The sequence below is a fragment of the Saccostrea echinata genome, unplaced genomic scaffold (assembly GCF_033153115.1).
Source record: "Saccostrea echinata isolate AGI-Se365-2 ecotype Australia unplaced genomic scaffold, CSIRO_AGI_Sech_v1 ptg000054l, whole genome shotgun sequence".
NCBI lineage: Eukaryota > Metazoa > Mollusca > Bivalvia > Ostreida > Ostreidae > Saccostrea > Saccostrea echinata.
Window position 1 is genome coordinate 39,512,671 of NW_026889803.1, and position 6,000 is coordinate 39,518,670.

Sequence of the window (6,000 nt, forward strand, 5' to 3'; positions counted from 1 at the left end):
GGTATACGAATAAAACGCAAAAAGCCAACTTTCAAGTTGAAAAAGCCAACTTTAAAATTAGAATTACCATCTTTAAATTAAAAATACGTGACACTTATTCTCTTACGTAGCTTTCATTAATATGATTTTTTTTTTAAAGTTCAAGTTTACGACTAGCTAATGAATACCAAGATGTTTTATTATGTGATGGGTATGAGCTCGGATAGCTCAGTTGGTAGAGAACCTGTATAGTGTTGCAGGGGTCCCGGGTTTGATTTCCGATCCAGTCGTACTTTTTTTTTTTTAATTTCCTGTTACATATTTGGTGCCAACTTGCAGGTGAAAGTCATACCAGGGGCAAAAAGAACTTGGGTTGTATCTTCGAGGGTGAAGACAATATAAAAAGGGAGGAATGTGGTGGATTGGGCCGTGAATATCGGTCTGGATGGCTCAGTTGGTAGAGAACCTGTCTAGTGATTCAGGGGCTTCGGGTTGTATTCCCGGTCCAGCCATACATTTTCTCCTTTCTTGTTACAATAACGATCAAATTGTTTATTAAATAAATAAGCATTTTCAAAAGTTAAAATTCTTTCCGATAATCTAGAAAGATCTTCAAGGCATATATATTCTCAGTGCACGTATTTTAAACTGTGACTCTACGATGGATGTTTGAAGAATTTCGTCTATATTGAAAACACATTCTGCTATAGATATTATGACGCACAATTTTACAAAAGTGAGTGAAACATTGTTAATATTTGATAAAGAAGGCTTTATCAGTTGTAAAATTTATTTTTCGAAGCGGTGCAGGGTTCGCAATTCTTCGCAATTGATAAATATCGTCTGTAGTTTGGCATACTTTATAGTAGTCCAAAGTTATGAGAAAGCTGGTACATGTAGATTGATTTAATTCAATCAGTATTTTATTATGTAAAGTCAAATCACATAATTGGATTGGACATCAGACATACATGTAGCCTATATAAGTCCTCTCCAAGGAGGTAAAGGTTACAAAGGAATTGACAATAATCATATATAATGGTTTACTATTAATGATGAAATTGTTTATAATAAATTATACTAATTTCTAATGTAAACTAGAAAAAGAATGAAAAAGATAAATTGTACACAAGAGTTATTACCTAGCATATATTCTAAGTATACAATATAATGAAAAGGAAATAAAAGAGTGCAACAAACAACAAAATTGAATAAGTAAATAAAAAAGTGCAAGAGACAAATATGCATGGAAATATACAAAATTAATAAAAATGATAAAAAAAAAAAACATTCATATACATTGGAGATTTGAAGTAAGATTTGAAGTAAGTATATACATTGGAGATTTGAAGTAAGTATAAATATCAAAATATTAAGAAATTTAATAAAACTTTAAATCGAAATAATATTGTTACATATAGATGTTGTTCATAATAAACTAAATTTAACATTAAGCAATGTTTAGCTGCTCTGGAAGAAATATGGAGTTTACACACAGAGTTTAAACAACAAGCATCCTGAGAGTATTGCATTAGCAATACTAGTCCCCTACCGGCAAGTGTAATCTGGTTCCCGTTAAGAATTGAAAATGCCATAATTCCGTCAAAAATCAATGAAGCGGGACGAAATGCAAACTTGATCTATAACTAATCAAGGTAAAGTCACATACCAAAAATCAGCTCAATATCTGCAAGCATTTAAGAAACAAGTGCGGAAAACCAAGTGGGACAGACTGACAGACAGACAGAGGGACAGACAGACAGACAGACGAACGGACGGACAGACTCAGAGGAAACCTATAGTCCCCTCCGGTTTCACCGGTAGGGGACTAATAATAACAGCATTCTTTAAATTTAGTGTAGAGTTTTTAACCACATGCAGTTTACTAATCGTTTACCTATATTAATTAAACAAACATAGCCCTTGCACCTGGCATCATAGTTTTATAACAATTTCTTTGAATTCATTATAACAAATTTAATCTGTTATAACAAATTTGTTGAATTCGTTATAACAAATTCAAAAATTTGTTATAACGAATTAAAATCGTTGTAACGAATTCTGAAACTTGTTATAACGAATTAAATTCGTAAAAGCGAATTCTTTAATTTGTTATAACGAAATAAATTCGTTAAAACGAATTCGAAAATCGTTATATCTAATTAGTCCCCTATCGGTGAAACCGGAGGGGACTATAGGTTTCCTCTGAGTCTGTCCGTCTGTCTGTCTGTCCCTCTGTCTGTCTGTCAGTCTGTCCCACTTGGTTTTCCGCACTTTTTTCGTAAATGCTTGCAGATATTGAGCTGATTTTTTTGGTATTTGAGTGTATCTTGATGAGTTACAGATCAAGTTTGCATTTCTTTCCGCTTCATTGATTTTTGACGGAATTACGGCCTTTTCAATTTTAAAGGGTTTTCGCAATTTTTTTCTAAACGCTTTCAGATATTGAGCTGATTTTTATATGTGACTTTACCTTGATTAGTTTTAGATCAAGTTTGCATTTCGTCCCGCTTCATTGATTTTTGACGGAATTGTGGCATTTTCAATTCTTAATGGAAACCAGATTACACTTGCCGGTAGGGGACTAGTATTGCTTATGCAATACTCTCAGAATGCTTGTTCCTATATATTTTTGTACAGGCCCTGATTGTTGAATTTTATAAAAAAGAATTTAAACCGTTTAAACAAATTTTAGAGTTTGTTTAAAGGAATTAAATTTGTTATAACAAATTTTATAATTCGTTTAAACGAATTTAATTCTTTATAAAAAAAAAAATTGAATTCGTTACATCGAATTCAATAAATTTGTTATAACAGATTAAATTCATTATAATGAATTCAAAGAAATTGTTATAACGAATTAAATTCGTTATAACAATTTCGACAATTCGTTATATCGAATTTGAAAATATTTTTTGATAGGTCCTAAATGGGCTTCCGTAGAGTAGGTTTCTGATTAAATGGAATATTCAAAGTATGTTTGCGTAAATTCATTAAATTCATGGCCGTAGGAACCGGGGGGGGGGGGGGGGGCGTGCCCCCAGTAATTTTGCCGATATATAGATTACTATAGAAAACATAGTTACGATATGATATGCTTGTGTCCCCTCAATAAAAACGTCTGATGACCTTTTTTTTTTTTTTTTTTGTCAAGGAATTTTTGGTAGTTGATAGTGTCCCCCAACTGAAAATGTATGCCCCCCCCCCCCACTGAAATTCCTTCCTACGGGCCTGTAACTGTCGTTTATATATTTAGATGTTACGGATTTAAAAGATGATAATTTTCTTTGTTTTCCACAATTGTAAAACTTCAAATAGAAATAGTATAAAAGCCATTTTTTTTGGCAGAAAGGATATGAAAATGTTCCTCCTTTTCTACTTCCCAAAATTTATTATTAGAGAATAATTAATTCAGTTAACATTTTAAACATTCAAAGGCTTGAAGGAATTTTCTGAAATGAATAAAATTAAAGTAAAACTTCTCTAAACCGGCCGGCTGTCGGACTGAATAAAACGACCAGTTTAGAGGGGTGACAAGTGTTATAGTTTTTATCAATTACTGATAAATGTATCTCTTGTTTTTTACGTTATCAATTCAATACAATGTTTTACCAATTTATTATTATTTCACTTTTCGAAAATAAAAGAAATATATAAAATAAATCGTGATAATCTTTTTTTATTTTTTATTTTTCAGTACTAGAATTAATTAAACATGCATAAACTTTTATAAATTTAACAAAATACGTGTACAGTTATAAAGGAAGGATAGACTAATTAGAACAAGCACTGCATTTTGAATGTTAAAAATTGCATGATGTTTATAAATGATCTAGCACTAGATTTTATAATTTGAACATGAATGTTTGTTTTTTTCTTTAAAAGCACAAGCATTTACAGCATATTTCACAAAACATGTCACATGAAAAACTTGTTCAGTGTTGTCTGCGCAGTCTTGGATCGCTTCATCACAAGGAAATCTTCAGGCTGTAGAATGATAACTCCAGAAATGGGCTTAATGAATTCTTCTGTTGTCTGATTGCGGATCTTCCTTAATTATTGTAGTGTTTCTTCCAAATTCATTATAGGTTCCGGAATTGTCTCGCTGACGGATTCTTCGTCATCTTCGCTGTCAAGAGTTTCTTGACATTAGAAAGGGCCGAGAAGATCCTTCTCTCAATCATTTGAATCATCTTCTGTTGGAACACTACAGTCAAAGTTGCTTTCGAAGTCACTTGGTCATTCTCTAAGATGCCTTACGAGTTGTATCAGTGGGATGTCATCATCTTCATTGTCTTCATTGATGCATGTTTCTTCTTTGTCTGGGCTAAGAAATCCTGCAAGCTTAAATCACTTCTGGATGCTGGAGTCTTTTGTGCCCTTCCAGCCTCTTGATATCCAATAGATGGCATCAAAAATGGAAATTTCCTTGCAGAGTTCTGGGGCTGATTGGGTCTGGTCAATTTTTGTTATATGGAACTAGACTTTTACCCGTGCGTGCACGGGTTGACATTGTTATGAATGCATCCATGTGCATATCGGACATTTACCAAGGGTATCCCAAGTAGGAAAGTATGAACTTGAAAGTACTTCTTGCTGCAATAATGAAGCCTTTTCATGGGGGTGGGGTGGGGGTGGGGGGTTACAACTCTTTTTGGATCATACAATATCATTTCCATTTTTTAATTGAAGTCATACAATGTAATCAGAAACATTTTAAAATAAATGTTTTTGATGTAATTATTCAAAGCATTTTTTTTTTCAAAATATTTAGTAAAGTCTGAGTTTACCAAACTTTAAAGTTTACTGACCTTGACCGATTTTATTTTGGGACAGCCAATGAGAATTTGGGAGCGGATCTTGAACTGAATATGTGAATTTTTCTTACTACATACGTAAATAATGCAGCAAAAATAAAATACATACCTCATACACATTTATATATCTGTTTAGTGATAACAAACGTTAATCTTCTGCAGTATTAAACGTTTTCAATCAAAAGTCATTACATCACATGAGAACTGTCATGGCTGCTGAAGAAGACAACTTGTTTTCACGCTGGTGTATTTTTTCTTTTGGCGATTTAATTAAACGTTAGTTTGTTTGCTACGATTAAATATAATTCATTTCATCAATGAATAAATATTCTTTATGATCTTAATTTTGTCCCACCTCATAGTTTTGAGATTTACTGTGCATGGATTATATTTTACAAATAATAGGGGGGGGGGGGGGGGGCTGGGGCTTAGCCCCCCCCCACTTTTTTTTTTGGCAAAGATAGACATAGTATAGGTATTGAAAATTGGGGCTTACCTTTTTTTCGTTGGTTTAGCCCCTCCACTTTCATTTAGCCACCCCACTTTCAATTTGCTTCCGACGCCTATGCAAATGATCGATATTTTAGCAGCATAGACAGAATGAACTGTACGGGCCGCAAGGGCTGACTTCAGACTACCTATTAAGCGTAGTTACCCCGACAATCTTTACATATTTAGAAGAACAGGCTGTCCCTTCTATATAACGTCAGGGTCAGAGGTCATGTATTTACATAACAAAGCTATAAGCCTACAATAATGCTATTAATTTCACTACACTCTCGTAAGAAATATAATGTGAACGTTTTTGCATGGAATCAAATATTTCTTTGCCCTTAGTTTATGTTTCATATTTACCGCGTTATGAATCTCAGCAGTGAAGGTAATAGTAAACATGGCGAACAAATTCAAGTTGCAATCATTTAGACACATTTCAAATTGAAAATATCGGTTATATTGACGTTATTTGATTATTTCGATTTATTTCAAAGTTAAGAAATGAAAATAATGTTATTGTAATTTTTGGCGGAAAAAGAATGCCTACTTCACTAAAATGCGATTCTAGCTGGAGTTGTATCCCCCCCCCCACCCCTTCCCCTCAAAAAAGCATAAAAGAAAGGAAGGATAAAATAAAATCGGGTAGTTACATTAATATTGCTCCTACGATCATGAGGTTTTTGCCTCCGTTGAGATGGCCAGAGACGTA